Here is a 23,145-nt window from a genome sequence, read left to right on the forward strand (position 1 = left end):
TGTATACGAGAAGGAGTATTTCAGCGCATGTCCAAAATCTCTGACCGAATTTAAGTTTTTATTTCTAAAATGTCTTTATCTCGGACGTATTTTAAAATAAAATATTGAAATCTTTCTAAATTCAAGTCAATATATTAGTTCTTGAAAAGAAAAATTATGATTTTCACTAAACATACAGTTAAAAAAAATTAAATAAAATGAAGAAAATAGAAAGTAAAACGAACGCGAACGACGCGGATCGAACCTGCGGCCATTGGTTGACAGGCCGATAGTCGGACCACAAGGCTACATAAGATCCGTTGGGATTCAGAAATTAAAGCGGCGTGTTTATTTATTAGTTTAAACTCTATAATTGTGCAAATCCCTGCTTGAAAGCCATGTGTATACGAGAAGGAGTATTTCTGCGAATGTCCAGAATCTCTGACCGAATTTAGGCTTTTATTTCTTAAATATCTTTATTTCGGAGGTATTTTTAAATAATATATTGAAATCTTTTTAAATTCTAGTCAATATATTAGTTCTTGAAAAGAAAAATTATGATTTTCACTAAACATACAGTTAAAAAAAAATTAAATAAAATGAAATTAAAACGAATGCGAATGACGCGGATCGAACCTGCGGCCACTGGTTGACAGGCCGATAGTCGGACCACAAGGCTACATAAGATCCGTTGAGATTCAAAAATTGAAGCGACGTGTTTATTTATTAGTTTAAACTCTATAATTGTGCAAATCCCTGCTTGAAAGCCATGTGTATACGAGAAGGAGTATTTCTGCGCATCTCCAGAATCTCTGACCGAATTTAGGCTTTTATTTCTAAAATGTCTTTATCTCGGACGTATTTTAAAATAAAATATTGAAATCTTTTTAAATTCTAGTCAATATATTAGTTCTTGAAAAGAAAAATTATGATTTTCACTAAACATACAGTTAAAAAAAATTAAATAAAATGAAAGTAAAACGAATGCGAATGACGCGGATCGAACCTGCGGCCACTGGTTGACAGGCCGATAGTCGGACCACAAGGCTACATAAGATCCGTTGAGATTCAGAAATTAAAGCGACGTGTTTATTTATTAGTTTAAACTCTATAATTGTGCAAATCCCTGCTTGAAAGCCATGTGTATCCGAGAAGGAGTATATCTGCGAATGTCCAGAATCTCTGACCGAATTTACGCTTTTATTTCTTAAATATCTTTATTTCGGACGTATTTTTAAATAAAATATTGAAATCTTTTTAAATTCTAGTCAATATATTAGTTCTTGAAAAGAAAAATTATGATTTTCACTAAACATACAGTTAAAAAAAAATTAAATAAAATGAAAGTAAAACGAATGCGAACGACAAGGATCGAAACTGCGGCCACTGGTTGACAGGCCAATAGTCGGAACACAAGGCTACATAAGACCCGTCGGGAGACAGAAATTAAAGCTACGTGTTTATTTATTAGTTTAAACTCTATAATTGTGCAACTCCCTGCTTGAAAGTCATGTGTATACGAGAAGGAGTATTTCACCGCATGTCCAGAATCTCTGACCGAATTTAAGTTTTTATTTCTAAAATGTCTTTATCTCGGACGTATTTTAAAATAAAATATTGAAATATTTTTAAATTCTAGTCAATATATTAGTTCTTGAAAAGAAAAATTATTATTTTCACTAAACATACAGTTAAAAAAAAATTAAATAAAATGAAGAAAAAAGAATGTAAAACGAATGCGAACGACGCGGATCGAACCTGCGGCCACTGGTTGACAGGCCAATAGTCGGACCACAAGGCTACATAAGACCCGTCGGGAGACAGAAATTAAAGCTACGTGTTTATTTATTAGTTTAAACTCTATAATTGCGCAACTCCCTGCTTGAAAGTCATGTGTATACGAGAAGGAGTATTTCAGCGCATGTCCAGTATCTCTGACCGAATTTACGCTTTTATTTCTTAAATATCTTTATTTCGGACGTATTTTTAAATAAAATATTGAAATCTTTTTAAATTCTAGTCAATATATTAGTTCTTGAAAAGAAAAATTATGATTTTCACTAAACATACAGTTAAAAAAAAATTAAATAAAATGAAGAAAAATGAAAGTAAAACGAATGCGAATGACGCGGATCGAACCTGCGGCCATCGCTTGACAGGCCGATAGTCGGACCGCAAGGCTACATATGATCCGTTGGGATTCAGAAATTAAAGCGACGTGTTTATTTATTAGTTTAAACTCTATAATTGTGCAAATCCCTGCTTGAAAGCCATGTGTATACGAGAAGGAGTATTTCAGCGCATGTCCAGAATCTCTGACCGAATTTAAGTTTTTATTTCTAAAATGTCTTTATCTCGGACGTATTTTAAAATAAAATATTGAAATATTTTTAAATTCTAGTCAATATATTAGTTCTTGAAAAGAAAAATTATGATTTTCACTAAACATACAGTTAAAAAAAAATTAAATAAAATGAAGAAAAATGAATGTAAAACGAATGCGAACGACGCGGATCGAACCTGCGGCCACTGGTTGACAGGCCAATAGTCGGACCACAAGGCTGCATAAGACCCGTCGGGAGACCGAAATTAAAGCTACGTGTTTATTTATTAGTTTAAACTCTATAATTGTGCAACTCCCTGCTTGAAAGTCATGTGTATACGAGAAGGAGTATATCTGCGAATGTCCAGAATCTCTGACCGAATTTACGCTTTTATTTCTTAAATATCTTTATTTCGGACGTATTTTTAAATAATATATTGAAATCTTTTTAAATTCAAGTCAATATATTAGTTCTTGAAAAGAAAAATTATGATTTTCACTAAAGATACAGTTAAAAAAAATTAAATAAAATGAAGAAAAATGAAAGTAAAACGTATGCGAACGACGCGGATCGAACCTGCGGCCATTGGTTGACAGGCCGATAGTCGGACCACAAGGCTACATAAGATCCGTTGGGATTCAGAAATTAAAGCGACGTGTTTATTTATTAGTTTAAACTCTATAATTGTGCAAATCCCTGCTTGAAAGCCATGTTTATCCGAGAAGGAGTATATCTGCGCATGTCCAGAATCTCTGACCGAATTTAAGCTTTTATTTCTGAAATATCTTTATTTCGGACGTATTTTTAAATAAAATATTGAAATCTTTTTCAATTTTAGTCAATATATTAGTTCTTGAAAAGAAAAATTATGATTTTCACTAAACATACAGTTAAAAAAAAATTAAATAAAATGAAGAAAAATGAAAGTAAAACGAATGCGAATGACGCGGATCGAACCTGCGGCCACTGGTTGACATGCCGATAGTCGGACCACAAGGCTACATAAGATCCGTTGAGATTCAGAAATTAAAGCGACGTGTTTGTTTATTAGTTTAAACTCTATAATTGTGCAAATCCCTGCTTGAAAGCCATGTGTATACGAGAAGGAGAATATCTGCGCATGTCCAGAATCTCTGACCGAATTTAGGCTTTTATTTCTAAAATGTCTTTATTTCGGACGTATTTTTAAATAAAATATTGAAATCTTTTTAAATTCTAGTCAATATATTAGTTCTTGAAAAGAAAAATTATGATTTTCACTAAAGATACAGTTAAAAAAAATTAAATAAAATGAAGAAAAATGAAAGTAAAACGTATGCGAATGACGCGGATCGAACCTGCGGCCACTGGTTGACAGGCCGATAGTCGGACCACAAGGCTACATAAGATCCGTTGAGATTCAGAAATTAAAGCGACGTGTTTATATATTAGTTTAAACTCTATAATTGTGCAAATCCCTGCTTGAAAGCCATGTGTATCCGAGAAGGAGTATATCTGCGAATGTCCAGAATCTCTGACCGAATTTACGCTTTTATTTCTTAAATATGTTTATTTCGGACGTATTTTTAAATAAAATATTGAAATCTTTTTAAATTCTAGTCAATATATTAGTTCTTGAAAAGAAAAATTATGATTTTCACTAAACATACAGTTAAAAAAAAATTAAATAAAATGAAAGTAAAACGAATGCGAACGACAAGGATCGAACCTGCGGCCGCTGGTTGACAGGCCAATAGTCGGAACACAAGGCTACATAAGACCCGTCGGGAGACAGAAATTAAAGCTACGTGTTTATTTATTAGTTTAAACTCTATAATTGTGCAACTCCCTGCTTGAAAGTCATGTGTATACGAGAAGGAGTATTTCAGCGCATGTCCAGAATCTCTGACCGAATTTAAGTTTTTATTTCTAAAATGTCTTTATCTCGGACGTATTTTAAAATAAAATATTGAAATATTTTTAAATTCTAGTCAATATAGTAGTTCTTGAAAAGAAAAATTATGATTTTCACTAAACATACAGTTAAAAAAAAATTAAATAAAATGAAGAAAAATGAATGTAAAACGAATGCGAACGACGCGGATCGAACCTGCGGCCACTGGTTGACAGGCCAATAGTCGGACCACAAGGCTACATAAGACCCGTCGGGAGACAGAAATTAAAGCTACGTGTTTATTTATTAGTTTAAACTCTATAATTGTGCAACTCCCTGCTTGAAAGTCATGTGTATACGAGAAGGAGTATTTCAGCGCATGTCCAAAATCTCTGACCGAATTTAAGTTTTTATTTCTAAAATGTCTTTATCTCGGACGTATTTTAAAATAAAATATTGAAATCTTTCTAAATTCAAGTCAATATATTAGTTCTTGAAAAGAAAAATTATGATTTTCACTAAACATACAGTTAAAAAAAATTAAATAAAATGAAGAAAAATGAAAGTAAAACAAATGCGAATGACGCGGATCGAAAATGCGGCCATCGCTTGACAGGCCGATAGTCGGACCGCAAGGCTACATAAGATCCGTTGGGATTCAGAAATTAAAGCGACGTGTTTATTTATTAGTTTAAACTCTATAATTGTGCAAATCCCTGCTTGAAAGCCATGTGTATACGAGAAGGAGTATTTCTGCGCATGTCCAGAATCTCTGACCGAATTTAGGCTTTTATTTCTAAAATGTCTTTATTTCGGACGTATTTTTAAATAAAATATTGAAATCTTTTTAAATTCAAGTCAATATATTAGTTCTTGAAAAGAAAAATTATGATTTTCACTAAAGATAAAGTTAAAAAAAATTAAATAAAATGAAGAAAAATGAAAGTAAAACGTATGCGAACGACGCGGATCGAACCTGCGGCCATTGGTTGACAGGCCGATAGTCGGACCACAAGGCTACATAAGATCCGTTGGGATTCAGAAATTAAAGCGACGTGTTTATTTATTAGTTTAAACTCTATAATTGTGCAAATCCCTGCTTGAAAGCCATGTGTATCCGAGAAGGAGTATATCTGCGTATGTCCAGAATCTCTGACCGAATTTAAGCTTTTAATTCTGAAATATCTTTATTTCGGACGTATTTTTAAATAAAATATTGAAATCTTTTTAAATTCTAGTCAATATATTAGTTCTTGAAAAGAAAAATTATGATTTTCACTAAACATACAGTTAAAAAAAAATTAAATAAAATGAAGAAAAATGAAAGTAAAACGTATGCGAATGACGCGGATCGAACCTGCAGCCACTGGTTGACAGGCCGATAGTCAGACCACAAGGCTACATAAGATCCGTTGGGATTCATAAATTAAAGCGACGTGTTTATTTATTAGTTTAAACTCTATAATTGTGCAAATCGCTGCTTGAAAGCCATGTGTATACGAGAAGGAGAATTTCTGCGCATGTCCAGAATCTCTGACCGAATTTAGGCTTTTATTTCTAAAATGTCTTTATTTCGGACGTATTTTTAAATAAAATATTGAAATCTTTTTAAATTCTAGTCAATATATTAGTACTTGAAAAGAAAAATTATGATTTTCACTAAACTTACAGTTAAAAAAAATTAAATAAAATGAAGAAAAATGAAAGTAAAACGTATGCGAATGACGCGGATCGAACCTGCGGCCACTGGTTGACAGGCCGATAGTCGGACCACAAGGCTACATAAGATCCGTTGGGATTCAGAAATTAAAGCGACGTGTTTATTTATTAGTTTAAACTCTATAATTGTGCAAATCCCTGCTTGAAAGCCATGTGTATCCGAGAAGGAGTATATCTGCGCATGTCCAGAATCTCTGACCGAATTTACGCTTTTATTTCTTAAATATCTTTATTTCGGACGTATTTTTAAATAAAATATTGAAATCTTTTTAAATTCTAGTCAATATATTAGTTCTTGAAAAGAAAAATTATGATTTTCACTAAACATACAGTTAAAAAAAAATTAAATAAAATGAAAGTAAAACGAATGCGAACGACAAGGATCGAACCTGCGGCCGCTGGTTGACAGGCCAATAGTCGGAACACAAGGCTACATAAGACCCGTCGGGAGACAGAAATTAAAGCTACGTGTTTATTTATTAGTTTAAACTCTATAATTGTGCAACTCCCTGCTTGAAAGTCATGTGTATACGAGAAGGAGTATTTCAGCGCATGTCCAGAATCTCTGACCGAATTTAAGTTTTTATTTCTAAAATGTCTTTATCTCGGACGTATTTTAAAATAAAATATTGAAATATTTTTAAATTCTAGTCAATATATTAGTTCTTGAAAAGAAAAATTATGATTTTCACTAAACATACAGTTAAAAAAAAATTAAATAAAATGAAGAAAAATGAATGTAAAACGAATGCGAACGACGCGGATCGAACCTGCGGCCACTGGTTGACAGGCCAATAGTCGGACCACAAGGCTACATAAGACCCGTCGGGAGACAGAAATTAAAGCTACGTGTTTATTTATTAGTTTAAACTCTATAATTGTGCAACTCCCTGCTTGAAAGTCATGTGTATACGAGAAGGAGTATTTCAGCGCATGTCCAAAATCTCTGACCGAATTTAAGTTTTTATTTCTAAAATGTCTTTATCTCGGACGTATTTTAAAATAAAATATTGAAATCTTTCTAAATTCAAGTCAATATATTAGTTCTTGAAAAGAAAAATTATGATTTTCACTAAACATACAGTTAAAAAAAATTAAATAAAATGAAGAAAAATGAAAGTAAAACAAATGCGAATGACGCGGATCGAAAATGCGGCCATCGCTTGACAGGCCGATAGTCGGACCGCAAGGCTACATAAGATCCGTTGGGATTCAGAAATTAAAGCAACGTGTTTATTTATTAGTTTAAACTCTATAATTGTGCAAATCCCTGCTTGAAAGCCTTGTGTATACGAGAAGGAGTATTTCTGCGCATGTCCAGAATCTCTGACCGAATTTAGGCTTTTATTTCTAAAATGTCTTTATTTCGGACGTATTTTTAAATAAAATATTGAAATCTTTTTAAATTCAAGTCAATATATTAGTTCTTGAAAAGAAAAATTATGATTTTCACTAAAGATAAAGTTAAAAAAAATTAAATAAAATGAAGAAAAATGAAAGTAAAACGTATGCGAACGACGCGGATCGAACCTGCGGCCATTGGTTGACAGGCCGATAGTCGGACCACAAGGCTACATAAGATCCGTTGGGATTCAGAAATTAAAGCGACGTGTTTATTTATTAGTTTAAACTCTATAATTGTGCAAATCCCTGCTTGAAAGCCATGTGTATCCGAGAAGGAGTATATCTGCGCATGTCCAGAATCTCTGACCGAATTTAAGCTTTTAATTCTGAAATATCTTTATTTCGGACGTATTTTTAAATAAAATATTGAAATCTTTTTAAATTCTAGTCAATATATTAGTTCTTGAAAAGAAAAATTATGATTTTCACTAAACATACAGTTAAAAAAAAATTAAATAAAATGAAGAAAAATGAAAGTAAAACGTATGCGAATGACGCGGATCGAACCTGCAGCCACTGGTTGACAGGCCGATAGTCAGACCACAAGGCTACATAAGATCCGTTGGGATTCATAAATTAAAGCGACGTGTTTATTTATTAGTTTAAACTCTATAATTGTGCAAATCGCTGCTTGAAAGCCATGTGTATCCGAGAAGGAGAATTTCTGCGCATGTCCAGAATCTCTGACCGAATTTACGCTTTTATTTCTTAAATATCTTTATTTCTTTTGTATTTTTAAATAAAATATTGAAATCTTTTTAAATTCTAGTCAATATATTAGTTCTTGAAAAGAAAAATTATGATTTTCACTAAAGATACAGTTAAAAAAAATTAAATAAAATGAAGAAAAATGTATGCGAATGACGCGGATCGAACCTGCGCCCACTGGTTGACAGGCCGATAGTCGGACCACAAGGCTACATAAGATCCGTTGGGATTCAGAAATTAAAGCGACGTGTTTATTTATTAGTTTAAACTCTATAATTGTGCAAATCCCTGCTTGAAAGCCATGTGTATCCGAGAAGGAGTATATCTGCGTATGTCCAGAATCTCTGACCGAATTTACGCTTTTATTTCTTAAATATCTTTATTTCGGACGTATTTTTAAATAAAATATTGAAATCTTTTTAAATTCTAGTCAATATATTAGTTCTTGAAAAGAAAAATTATGATTTTCACTAAACATACAGTTAAAAAAAATTAAATAAAATGAAGAAAAATGAAAGTAAAACGAATGCGAATGACGCGGATCGAACCTGCGGCCACTGGTTGACAGGCCGATAGTCGGACCACAAGGCTACATAAGATCCGTTGAGATTCAGAAATTAAAGCGACGTGTTTATTTATTAGTTTAAACTCTATATTTGTGCAAATCCCTGCTTGAAAGCCATGTGTATACGAGAAGGAGAATTTCTGCGCATGTCCAGAATCTCTGACCGAATTTACGCTTTTATTTCTTAAATATCTTTATTTCGGACGTATTTTTAAATAAAATATTGAAATCTTTTTAAATTCTAGTCAATATATTAGTACTTGAAAAGAAAAATTATGATTTTCACTAAACTTACAGTTAAAAAAAAATTAAATAAAATGAAGAAAAATGAAAGTAAAACGAACACGAACGACAAGGATCGAACCTGCGGCCACTGGTTGACAGGCCGATAGTCGGACCACAAGGCTACATAAGAACCGCCGGGAGACAGAAATTAAAGCTACGTGTTTATTTATTAGTTTAAACTCTATAATTGTGCAAATCCCTGCTTGAAAGCCATGTGTATACCAGAAGGAGTATTTCTGCGCATGTCCACAATCTCTGACCGAATTTAGGCTTTTATTTCTAAAATGTCTTTATCTCGGACGTATTTTAAAATAAAATATTGAAATCTTTTTAAATTCTAGTCAATATGTTAGTTCTTGAAAAGAAAAATTATGATTTTCACTAAACTTACAGTTAAAAAAAAACTTAAATAAAATGAAAGTAAAACGAATGCGAACGACAAGTATCGAACCTGCGGCCACTGGTTGACAGGCCGATAGTCGGACCACAAGGCTACATAAGTCCCGTCGGGAGACAGAAATTAAAGCTACGTGTTTATTTATTAGTTTAAACTCTATAATTGTGCAACTCCCTGCTTGAAAGCCATGTGTGTACGAGAAGGAGTATTTCTGCGCATGTCCACAATCTCTGACCGAATTTAGGCTTTTATTTCTAAAATGTCTTTATCTCGGACGTATTTTAAAATAAAATATTGAAATCTTTTTAAATTCTAGTCAATATGTTAGTTCTTGAAAAGAAAAATTATGATTTTCACTAAACTTACAGTTAAAAAAAATTTAAATAAAATGAAAGTAAAACGAATGCGAACGACAAGGATCGAACCTGCGAACACTGGTTGACAGGCCGATAATCGGACCACAAGGCTACATAAGACCCGTCGGGAGACAGAAATTAAACCTACGTGTTTATTTATTAGTTTAAACTATAATTGTGCAACTCCCTGCTTGAAAGCCATGTGTATACGAGAAGGAGTATTTCTGCGCATGTCCAGAATCTCTGACCGAATTTAGGCTTTTATTTCTTAAATATCTTTATTTCTTTTGTATTTTTAAATAAAATATTGAAATCTTTTTAAATTCTAGTCAATATATTAGTTCTTGAAAAGAAAAATTATGATTTTCACTAAAGATACAGTTAAAAAAAATTAAATAAAATGAAGAAAAATGTATGCGAATGACGCGGATCGAACCTGCGCCCACTGGTTGACAGGCCGATAGTCGGACCACAAGGCTACATAAGATCCGTTGGAATTCAGAAATTAAAGCGACGTGTTTATTTATTAGTTTAAACTCTATAATTGTGCAAATCCCTGCTTGAAAGCCATGTGTATCCGAGAAGGAGTATATCTGCGTATGTCCAGAATCTCTGACCGAATTTACGCTTTTATTTCTTAAATATCTTTATTTCGGACGTATTTTTAAATAAAATATTGAAATCTTTTTAAATTCTAGTCAATATATTAGTTCTTGAAAAGAAAAATTATGATTTTCACTAAACATACAGTTAAAAAAAATTAAATAAAATGAAGAAAAATGAAAGTAAAACGAATGCGAATGACGCGGATCGAACCTGCGGCCACTGGTTGACAGGCCGATAGTCGGACCACAAGGCTACATAAGATCCGTTGAGATTCAGAAATTAAAGCGACGTGTTTATTTATTAGTTTAAACTCTATATTTGTGCAAATCCCTGCTTGAAAGCCATGTGTATACGAGAAGGAGAATTTCTGCGCATGTCCAGAATCTCTGACCGAATTTACGCTTTTATTTCTTAAATATCTTTATTTCGGACGTATTTTTAAATAAAATATTGAAATCTTTTTAAATTCTAGTCAATATATTAGTACTTGAAAAGAAAAATTATGATTTTCACTAAACTTACAGTTAAAAAAAAATTAAATAAAATGAAGAAAAATGAAAGTAAAACGAACACGAACGACAAGGATCGAACCTGCGGCCACTGGTTGACAGGCCGATAGTCGGACCACAAGGCTACATAAGAACCGCCGGGAGACAGAAATTAAAGCTACGTGTTTATTTATTAGTTTAAACTCTATAATTGTGCAAATCCCTGCTTGAAAGCCATGTGTATACCAGAAGGAGTATTTCTGCGCATGTCCACAATCTCTGACCGAATTTAGGCTTTTATTTCTAAAATGTCTTTATCTCGGACGTATTTTAAAATAAAATATTGAAATCTTTTTAAATTCTAGTCAATATGTTAGTTCTTGAAAAGAAAAATTATGATTTTCACTAAACTTACAGTTAAAAAAAATTTAAATAAAATGAAAGTAAAACGAATGCGAACGACAAGGATCGAACCTGCGAACACTGGTTGACAGGCCGATAATCGGACCACAAGGCTACATAAGACCCGTCGGGAGACAGAAATTAAACCTACGTGTTTATTTATTAGTTTAAACTATAATTGTGCAACTCCCTGCTTGAAAGCCATGTGTATACGAGAAGGAGTATTTCTGCGCATGTCCAGAATCTCTGACCGAATTTAGGCTTTTATTTCTTAAATATCTTTATTTCTTTTGTATTTTTAAATAAAATATTGAAATCTTTTTAAATTCTAGTCAATATATTAGTTCTTGAAAAGAAAAATTATGATTTTCACTAAAGATACAGTTAAAAAAAATTAAATAAAATGAAGAAAAATGTATGCGAATGACGCGGATCGAACCTGCGCCCACTGGTTGACAGGCCGATAGTCGGACCACAAGGCTACATAAGATCCGTTGGAATTCAGAAATTAAAGCGACGTGTTTATTTATTAGTTTAAACTCTATAATTGTGCAAATCCCTGCTTGAAAGCCATGTGTATCCGAGAAGGAGTATATCTGCGTATGTCCAGAATCTCTGACCGAATTTACGCTTTTATTTCTTAAATATCTTTATTTCGGACGTATTTTTAAATAAAATATTGAAATCTTTTTAAATTCTAGTCAATATATTAGTTCTTGAAAAGAAAAATTATGATTTTCACTAAACATACAGTTAAAAAAAATTAAATAAAATGAAGAAAAATGAAAGTAAAACGAATGCGAATGACGCGGATCGAACCTGCGGCCACTGGTTGACAGGCCGATAGTCGGACCACAAGGCTACATAAGATCCGTTGAGATTCAGAAATTAAAGCGACGTGTTTATTTATTAGTTTAAACTCTATATTTGTGCAAATCCCTGCTTGAAAGCCATGTGTATACGAGAAGGAGAATTTCTGCGCATGTCCAGAATCTCTGACCGAATTTACGCTTTTATTTCTTAAATATCTTTATTTCGGACGTATTTTTAAATAAAATATTGAAATCTTTTTAAATTCTAGTCAATATATTAGTACTTGAAAAGAAAAATTATGATTTTCACTAAACTTACAGTTAAAAAAAAATTAAATAAAATGAAGAAAAATGAAAGTAAAACGAACACGAACGACAAGGATCGAACCTGCGGCCACTGGTTGACAGGCCGATAGTCGGACCACAAGGCTACATAAGAACCGCCGGGAGACAGAAATTAAAGCTACGTGTTTATTTATTAGTTTAAACTCTATAATTGTGCAAATCCCTGCTTGAAAGCCATGTGTATACCAGAAGGAGTATTTCTGCGCATGTCCACAATCTCTGACCGAATTTAGGCTTTTATTTCTAAAATGTCTTTATCTCGGACGTATTTTAAAATAAAATATTGAAATCTTTTTAAATTCTAGTCAATATGTTAGTTCTTGAAAAGAAAAATTATGATTTTCACTAAACTTACAGTTAAAAAAAAACTTAAATAAAATGAAAGTAAAACGAATGCGAACGACAAGTATCGAACCTGCGGCCACTGGTTGACAGGCCGATAGTCGGACCACAAGGCTACATAAGACCCGTCGGGAGACAGAAATTAAAGCTACGTGTTTATTTATTAGTTTAAACTCTATAATTGTGCAACTCCCTGCTTGAAAGCCATGTGTGTACGAGAAGGAGTATTTCTGCGCATGTCCACAATCTCTGACCGAATTTAGGCTTTTATTTCTAAAATGTCTTTATCTCGGACGTATTTTAAAATAAAATATTGAAATCTTTTTAAATTCTAGTCAATATGTTAGTTCTTGAAAAGAAAAATTATGATTTTCACTAAACTTACAGTTAAAAAAAATTTAAATAAAATGAAAGTAAAACGAATGCGAACGACAAGGATCGAACCTGCGAACACTGGTTGACAGGCCGATAATCGGACCACAAGGCTACATAAGACCCGTCGGGAGACAGAAATTAAACCTACGTGTTTATTTATTAGTTTAAACTATAATTGTGCAACTCCCTGCTTGAAAGCCATGTGTATACGAGAAGGAGTATTTCTGCGCATGTCCAGAATCTCTGACCGAATTTAGGCTTTTATTTGTAAAATGTCTTTATCTCGGACGTATTTTTAAATAAAATATTGAAATCTTTTTAAATTCAAGTCAATATATTAGTTCTTGAAAAGAAAAATTATAATTTTCACTAAACATACAGTTAAAAAAAATTAAATAAAATGAAGAAAAATGAAAGTAAAACGAATGCGAATGACGCGGATCGAACCTGCGGCCATTGGTTGACAGGCCGATAGTCGGACCACAAGGCTACATAAGATCCGTTGGGATTCAGAAATTAAAGCGACGCGTTTATTTATTAGTTTAAAATCTATAATTGTGCAAATCACTGCTTGAAAGCCATGTGTATACGAGAAGCAGTATTTCTGCGCATGTCCAGAATCTCTGACCGAATTTAGGCATTTATTTCTAAAATGTCTTTATTTCGGACGTATTTTTAAATAAAATATTGAAATCTTTTTATATTCTAGTCAATATATTAGTTCTTGAAAAGAAAAATTATGATTTTCACTAAAGATACAGTTAAAAAAATTAAATAAAATGAAAGTAAAACGTATGCGAACGACGCGGATCGAACCTGCGGCCATTGGTTGACAGGCCGATTGTCGGTCCACAAGGCTTCATAAGAACCGTCGGGAGACAGAAATTAAAGCTACGTGTTTATTTAAACTCTATAATTGTGCAAATCCCTGCTTGAAAGCCATGTGTATACGAGAAGGAGTATTTCTGTGCATCTCCAGAATCTCTGACCGAATTTAGGCTTTTATTTCTAAAATGTCTTTATCTCGGACGTATTTTAAAATAAAATATTGAAATCTTTTTAAATTCTAGTCAATATGTTAGTTCTTGAAAAGAAAAATTATGATTTTCACTAAACTTACAGTTAAAAAAAATTAAATAAAATGAAAGTAAAACGAATGCGAACGACGCGGATCGAACCTGCGGCCACTGGTTGACAGGCCGATAGTCGGACCACAACGCTACAAAAGATGCGTCGGGAGTCAGAAATTAGAGCGACGTGTTTATTTATTAGTTTAAACTCTATAATTGTGCAAATCCATGCTTGAAAGCCATGTGTATGCGAGAAGGAGTAATTCTGCGCATGCCCAGAATTTCTGACCGAAATTAGGCTTTTATTTCTTAAATATCTTTATTTCAGACGTATTAAAATAAAATATTGAAATCTTTTTATATTCTAGTCAATATATTAGTTCTTGAAAAGAAAAATCATGATTTTCACTAAACATACAGTTAAAAATAAATTAAATAAAATGAAGAAAAATGAAAGTAAAACGAATGCGAACGACAGGGATCGAACCTGCGGCCTCTGGTTGACAGACCGACAGTCCGACCACAAAGCTACATAAGATATGTCGGGAGTCAGAAATTAAAGCAACGTGTTTATTTATTAGTTTAAACTCCATAATTGTGCAAATCCATGCTTGAAAGCCATGTGTATACGAGAAGCAGTATTTCTGCGCATGTCCAGAATCTATGACCGAATTTAGGCTTTTAATTTCTAAAATGTCTTTATTTCGGACGTATTTTAAAATAAAATATTGAAATCTTTTTAAATTCTAGTCAATATCTTAGTTCTTGAAAAGAAAAATCATGATTTTCACTAAACATACAGTTAAAAAAAAATGAAGAAAAATGAAAGTAAAACGAATGCGAACGACGCGGATCGAACCTGCGGCCACTGGTTAACAGGCCGATACTCGGACCACAAGGCTACATAAGACCCGTCGGGATTCAGAAATTAAAGCGACGTGTTTATTTATTAGTTTAAACTCTATAATTGTGCAAATCCCTGCTTGAAAGCCATGTGTATACAAAAAGGAGTATTTCTGCGCATGTCCAGAATCTCTGACCGAATTTAGGCTTTTATTTCTTAAATATCTTTATTTCAGACGTATTTAAATAAAATATTGAAATCTTTTTAAATTCTAGTCAATATATTAGTTCTCGAGAAGAAAAATTATGATTTTCACTAAACATTCAGTTAAAAAAAATTAAATAAAATGAATAAAAATGAAAGTAAAACGAATGCGAACGACAAGGATCGAACCTTCGGCCACTGGTTGACAGGCCGATAGTCGGACCACAAGGCTACATAAGATCCGTTCAGATTCAAAAATTAAAGCGACGTGTTTATTTATTAGTTTAAACTCTATAATTGTGCAAATCCCTGCTTGAAAGCCATGAATAAACGAGAAGGAGTTTTTCTGCGCATGTCCAGAATCTCTAAACCGAATTTAGGCTTTTATTTCTTAAAAAACTTGATTTCGGACGTATTTTTAAATAAAATATTGAAATCTTTTTAAATTCTAGTCAATATGTTAGTTCTTGAAAAGAAAAATTATGATTTTCACTAAACTTACAGTTAAAAAAAATTAAATAAAATGAAAGTAAAACGAATGCGAACGACGCGGTTCGAACCTGCGGCCACTGGTTAACAGGCCGATACTCGGACCACAAGGCTACATAAGACCCGTCGGGATTCAGAAATTAAAGCGACGTGTTTATTTATTAGTTTAAACTCTATAATTGTGCAAATCCCTGCTTGAAAGCCATGTGTATACAAAAAGGAGTATTTCTGCGCATGTCCAGAATCTCTGACCGAATTTAGGCTTTTATTTCTTAAATATCTTTATTTCAGACGTATTTAAATAAAATATTGAAATCTTTTTAAATTCTAGTCAATATATTAGTTCTCGAGAAGAAAAATTATGATTTTCACTAAACATTCAGTTAAAAAAAATTAAATAAAATGAATAAAAATGAAAGTAAAACGAATGCGAACGACAAGGATCGAACCTTCGGCCACTGGTTGACAGGCCGATAGTCGGACCACAAGGCTACATAAGATCCGTTCAGATTCAAAAATTAAAGCGACGTGTTTATTTATTAGTTTAAACTCTATAATTGTGCAAATCCCTGCTTGAAAGCCATGAATAAACGAGAAGGAGTTTTTCTGCGCATGTCCAGAATCTCTAAACCGAATTTAGGCTTTTATTTCTTAAAAAACTTGATTTCGGACGTATTTTTAAATAAAATATTGAAATCTTTTTAAATTCTAGTCAATATGTTAGTTCTTGAAAAGAAAAATTATGATTTTCACTAAACTTACAGTTAAAAAAATTTAAATAAAATGAAAGTAAAACGAATGCGAACGACGCGGTTCGAACCTGCGGCCACTGGTTGACATGCCGATAGTCTGACCACAAGGCTACATAAGATCCGTCGGAAAGACAGAAATTAAAGCTACGTGTTTATTTATTAGTTTAAACTCTATAATTGTGCAACTCCCTGCTTGAAAGCCATGTGTGTACGAGAAGGAGTATTTCTGCGCATGTCCACAATCTCTGACCGAATTTAGGCTTTTATTTCTAAAATGTCTTTATCTCGGACGTATTTTAAAATAAAATATTGAAATCTTTTTAAATTCTAGTCAATATGTTAGTTCTTGAAAAGAAAAATTATGATTTTCACTAAACTTACAGTTAAAAAAAATTTAAATAAAATGAAAGTAAAACGAATGCGAACGACAAGGATCGAACCTGCGAACACTGGTTGACAGGCCGATAATCGGACCACAAGGCTACATAAGACCCGTCGGGAGACAGAAATTAAACCTACGTGTTTATTTATTAGTTTAAACTATAATTGTGCAACTCCCTGCTTGAAAGCCATGTGTATACGAGAAGGAGTATTTCTGCGCATGTCCAGAATCTCTGACCGAATTTAGGCTTTTATTTCTTAAATATCTTTATTTCTTTTGTATTTTTAAATAAAATATTGAAATCTTTTTAAATTCTAGTCAATATATTAGTTCTTGAAAAGAAAAATTATGATTTTCACTAAAGATACAGTTAAAAAAAATTAAATAAAATGAAGAAAAATGTATGCGAATGACGCGGATCGAACCTGCGCCCACTGGTTGACAGGCCGATAGTCGGACCACAAGGCTACATAAGATCCGTTGGAATTCAGAAATTAAAGCGACGTGTTTATTTATTAGTTTAAACTCTATAATTGTGCAAATCCCTGCTTGAAAGCCATGTGTATCCGAGAAGGAGTATATCTGCGTATGTCCAGAATCTCTGACCGAATTTACGCTTTTATTTCTTAAATATCTTTATTTCGGACGTATTTTTAAATAAAATATTGAAATCTTTTTAAATTCTAGTCAATATATTAGTTCTTGAAAAGAAAAATTATGATTTTCACTAAACATACAGTTAAAAAAAATTAAATAAAATGAAGAAAAATGAAAGTAAAACGAATGCGAATGACGCGGATCGAACCTGCGGCCACTGGTTGACAGGCCGATAGTCGGACCACAAGGCTACATAAGATCCGTTGAGATTCAGAAATTAAAGCGACGTGTTTATTTATTAGTTTAAACTCTATATTTGTGCAAATCCCTGCTTGAAAGCCATGTGTATACGAGAAGGAGAATTTCTGCGCATGTCCAGAATCTCTGACCGAATTTACGCTTTTATTTCTTAAATATCTTTATTTCGGACGTATTTTTAAATAAAATATTGAAATCTTTTTAAATTCTAGTCAATATATTAGTACTTGAAAAGAAAAATTATGATTTTCACTAAACTTACAGTTAAAAAAAAATTAAATAAAATGAAGAAAAATGAAAGTAAAACGAACACGAACGACAAGGATCGAACCTGCGGCCACTGGTTGACAGGCCGATAGTCGGACCACAAGGCTACATAAGAACCGCCGGGAGACAGAAATTAAAGCTACGTGTTTATTTATTAGTTTAAACTCTATAATTGTGCAAATCCCTGCTTGAAAGCCATGTGTATACCAGAAGGAGTATTTCTGCGCATGTCCACAATCTCTGACCGAATTTAGGCTTTTATTTCTAAAATGTCTTTATCTCGGACGTATTTTAAAATAAAATATTGAAATCTTTTTAAATTCTAGTCAATATGTTAGTTCTTGAAAAGAAAAATTATGATTTTCACTAAACTTACAGTTAAAAAAAAACTTAAATAAAATGAAAGTAAAACGAATGCGAACGACAAGTATCGAACCTGCGGCCACTGGTTGACAGGCCGATAGTCGGACCACAAGGCTACATAAGACCCGTCGGGAGACAGAAATTAAAGCTACGTGTTTATTTATTAGTTTAAACTCTATAATTGTGCAACTCCCTGCTTGAAAGCCATGTGTGTACGAGAAGGAGTATTTCTGCGCATGTCCACAATCTCTGACCGAATTTAGGCTTTTATTTCTAAAATGTCTTTATCTCGGACGTATTTTAAAATAAAATATTGAAATCTTTTTAAATTCTAGTCAATATGTTAGTTCTTGAAAAGAAAAATTATGATTTTCACTAAACTTACAGTTAAAAAAAATTTAAATAAAATGAAAGTAAAACGAATGCGAACGACAAGGATCGAACCTGCGAACACTGGTTGACAGGCCGATAATCGGACCACAAGGCTACATAAGACCCGTCGGGAGACAGAAATTAAACCTACGTGTTTATTTATTAGTTTAAACTATAATTGTGCAACTCCCTGCTTGAAAGCCATGTGTATACGAGAAGGAGTATTTCTGCGCATGTCCAGAATCTCTGACCGAATTTAGGCTTTTATTTGTAAAATGTCTTTATCTCGGACGTATTTTTAAATAAAATATTGAAATCTTTTTAAATTCAAGTCAATATATTAGTTCTTGAAAAGAAAAATTATAATTTTCACTAAACATACAGTTAAAAAAAATTAAATAAAATGAAGAAAAATGAAAGTAAAACGAATGCGAATGACGCGGATCGAACCTGCGGCCATTGGTTGACAGGCCGATAGTCGGACCACAAGGCTACATAAGATCCGTTGGGATTCAGAAATTAAAGCGACGCGTTTATTTATTAGTTTAAAATCTATAATTGTGCAAATCACTGCTTGAAAGCCATGTGTATACGAGAAGCAGTATTTCTGCGCATGTCCAGAATCTCTGACCGAATTTAGGCATTTATTTCTAAAATGTCTTTATTTCGGACGTATTTTTAAATAAAATATTGAAATCTTTTTATATTCTAGTCAATATATTAGTTCTTGAAAAGAAAAATTATGATTTTCACTAAAGATACAGTTAAAAAAATTAAATAAAATGAAAGTAAAACGTATGCAAACGACGCGGATCGAACCTGCGGCCATTGGTTGACAGGCCGATTGTCGGTCCACAAGGCTTCATAAGAACCGTCGGGAGACAGAAATTAAAGCTACGTGTTTATTTAAACTCTATAATTGTGCAAATCCCTGCTTGAAAGCCATGTGTATACGAGAAGGAGTATTTCTGTGCATCTCCAGAATCTCTGACCGAATTTAGGCTTTTATTTCTAAAATGTCTTTATCTCGGACGTATTTTAAAATAAAATATTGAAATCTTTTTAAATTCTAGTCAATATGTTAGTTCTTGAAAAGAAAAATTATGATTTTCACTAAACTTACAGTTAAAAAAAATTAAATAAAATGAAAGTAAAACGAATGCGAACGACGCGGATCGAACCTGCGGCCACTGGTTGACAGGCCGATAGTCGGACCACAACGCTACAAAAGATGCGTCGGGAGTCAGAAATTAGAGCGACGTGTTTATTTATTAGTTTAAACTCTATAATTGTGCAAATCCATGCTTGAAAGCCATGTGTATGCGAGAAGGAGTAATTCTGCGCATGCCCAGAATTTCTGACCGAAATTAGGCTTTTATTTCTTAAATATCTTTATTTCAGACGTATTAAAATAAAATATTGAAATCTTTTTATATTCTAGTCAATATATTAGTTCTTGAAAAGAAAAATCATGATTTTCACTAAACATACAGTTAAAAATAAATTAAATAAAATGAAGAAAAATGAAAGTAAAACGAATGCGAACGACAGGGATCGAACCTGCGGCCTCTGGTTGACAGACCGACAGTCCGACCACAAAGCTACATAAGATATGTCGGGAGTCAGAAATTAAAGCAACGTGTTTATTTATTAGTTTAAACTCCATAATTGTGCAAATCCATGCTTGAAAGCCATGTGTATACGAGAAGCAGTATTTCTGCGCATGTCCAGAATCTATGACCGAATTTAGGCTTTTAATTTCTAAAATGTCTTTATTTCGGACGTATTTTAAAATAAAATATTGAAATCTTTTTAAATTCTAGTCAATATCTTAGTTCTTGAAAAGAAAAATCATGATTTTCACTAAACATACAGTTAAAAAAAAATGAAGAAAAATGAAAGTAAAACGAATGCGAACGACGCGGATCGAACCTGCGGCCACTGGTTAACAGGCCGATACTCGGACCACAAGGCTACATAAGACCCGTCGGGATTCAGAAATTAAAGCGACGTGTTTATTTATTAGTTTAAACTCTATAATTGTGCAAATCCCTGCTTGAAAGCCATGTGTATACAAAAAGGAGTATTTCTGCGCATGTCCAGAATCTCTGACCGAATTTAGGCTTTTATTTCTTAAATATCTTTATTTCAGACGTATTTAAATAAAATATTGAAATCTTTTTAAATTCTAGTCAATATATTAGTTCTCGAGAAGAAAAATTATGATTTTCACTAAACATTCAGTTAAAAAAAATTAAATAAAATGAATAAAAATGAAAGTAAAACGAATGCGAACGACAAGGATCGAACCTTCGGCCACTGGTTGACAGGCCGATAGTCGGACCACAAGGCTACATAAGATCCGTTCAGATTCAAAAATTAAAGCGACGTGTTTATTTATTAGTTTAAACTCTATAATTGTGCAAATCCCTGCTTGAAAGCCATGAATAAACGAGAAGGAGTTTTTCTGCGCATGTCCAGAATCTCTAAACCGAATTTAGGCTTTTATTTCTTAAAAAACTTGATTTCGGACGTATTTTTAAATAAAATATTGAAATCTTTTTAAATTCTAGTCAATATGTTAGTTCTTGAAAAGAAAAATTATGATTTTCACTAAACTTACAGTTAAAAAAAATTAAATAAAATGAAAGTAAAACGAATGCGAACGACGCGGTTCGAACCTGCGGCCACTGGTTAACAGGCCGATACTCGGACCACAAGGCTACGTAAGACCCGTCGGGATTCAGAAATTAAAGCGACGTGTTTATTTATTAGTTTAAACTCTATAATTGTGCAAATCCCTGCTTGAAAGCCATGTGTATACAAAAAGGAGTATTTCTGCGCATGTCCAGAATCTCTGACCGAATTTAGGCTTTTATTTCTTAAATATCTTTATTTCAGACGTATTTAAATAAAATATTGAAATCTTTTTAAATTCTAGTCAATATATTAGTTCTCGAGAAGAAAAATTATGATTTTCACTAAACATTCAGTTAAAAAAAATTAAATAAAATGAATAAAAATGAAAGTAAAACGAATGCGAACGACAAGGATCGAACCTTCGGCCACTGGTTGACAGGCCGATAGTCGGACCACAAGGTTACATAAGATCCGTTCAGATTCAAAAATTAAAGCGACGTGTTTATTTATTAGTTTAAACTCTATAATTGTGCAAATCCCTGCTTGAAAGCCATGAATAAACGAGAAGGAGTTTTTCTGCGCATGTCCAGAATCTCTAAACCGAATTTAGGCTTTTATTTCTTAAAAAACTTGATTTCGGACGTATTTTTAAATAAAATATTGAAATCTTTTTAAATTCTAGTCAATATGTTAGTTCTTGAAAAGAAAAATTATGATTTTCACTAAACTTACAGTTAAAAAAAATTAAATAAAATGAAAGTAAAACGAATGCGAACGACGCGGTTCGAACCTGCGGCCACTGGTTGACATGCCGATAGTCTGACCACAAGGCTACATAAGATCCGTCGGAAAGACAGAAATTAAAGCTACGTGTTTATTTATTAGTTTAAACTCTATAATTGTGCAAATCCCTGCTTGAACGCCATGTGTGTACGAGAAGGAGTATTTCTGCGCATGTCCTGAATCTCTAAACCGAATTTAGGCTTTTATTTCTTAAAAAACTTGATTTCGGACGTATTTTTAAATAAAATATTGAAATATTTGTAAATTCTTGTCAATATATTAGTTCTTGAAAAGAAAAATTATGTTTTTCACTAAACATACAGTTAAAAAAAATTAAATAAAATGAAGAAAAATGAAAGTAAAACAAATGCGTACGACGCGGATCGAATCTGCGGCCACTGTTTGACAGGCCAATAGTCGGACCACAAAGCCACATAAGATCCGTCGAGATTCAGAAATTAAAGCAACGTGTTTATTTATTAGTTCAAATTCTATAATTGTGCAAATCCGTGCTTGAAAGCCATGTGTATACGAGAAGGAGTGTTTCTGCGCATGTCCAGAATCTCTGACCGAATTTAATCTTTTATTTCTAAAATGTCTTTATTTCGGACGTATTTTAAAATAAAATATTGAAATCTTTTTAAATTCTAGTCAATATATTAGTTCTTGAAAAGAAAAATTATGATTTTCACTAAACATACAGTTAAAAAAAATTAAATAAAATGAAAGTAAAATGAATGCGAAAGCCGCGGATCGAACCTGCGGCCACTGGTTGACAGGCCGATAGTCGGACCACAAGGCTACATAAGATCCGTCGGGATTGAGAATTTAAAGCCTTATATTTATTTATTAGTTTAAACTCTATAATTGTGCAAATCCCTGCTTGAAAGCCATGTCTATACGAGAAGGACTATTTCTGCGCATGCCCAGAATCTCGGACCGAATTTAGGCTTTTATTTCTAAAATGTGTTTACTTTGGAAATATTTTTAAATAAAATATTGAAATCTTTTTAAATTCTAGTCAATATATTAGTTCTTGAAAAGAAAAATAATTATTTTCATTAACTTACAGTTAAAAAAATTAAATAAAATGAAAGTAAAACGAATGCGAACGACGCGAATCGAACCTGCGGCCACTGGTTGA

The sequence above is a fragment of the Argiope bruennichi genome, chromosome 2 (assembly GCF_947563725.1).
Source record: "Argiope bruennichi chromosome 2, qqArgBrue1.1, whole genome shotgun sequence".
Classification (NCBI taxonomy): Eukaryota; Metazoa; Arthropoda; class Arachnida; order Araneae; family Araneidae; genus Argiope; species Argiope bruennichi.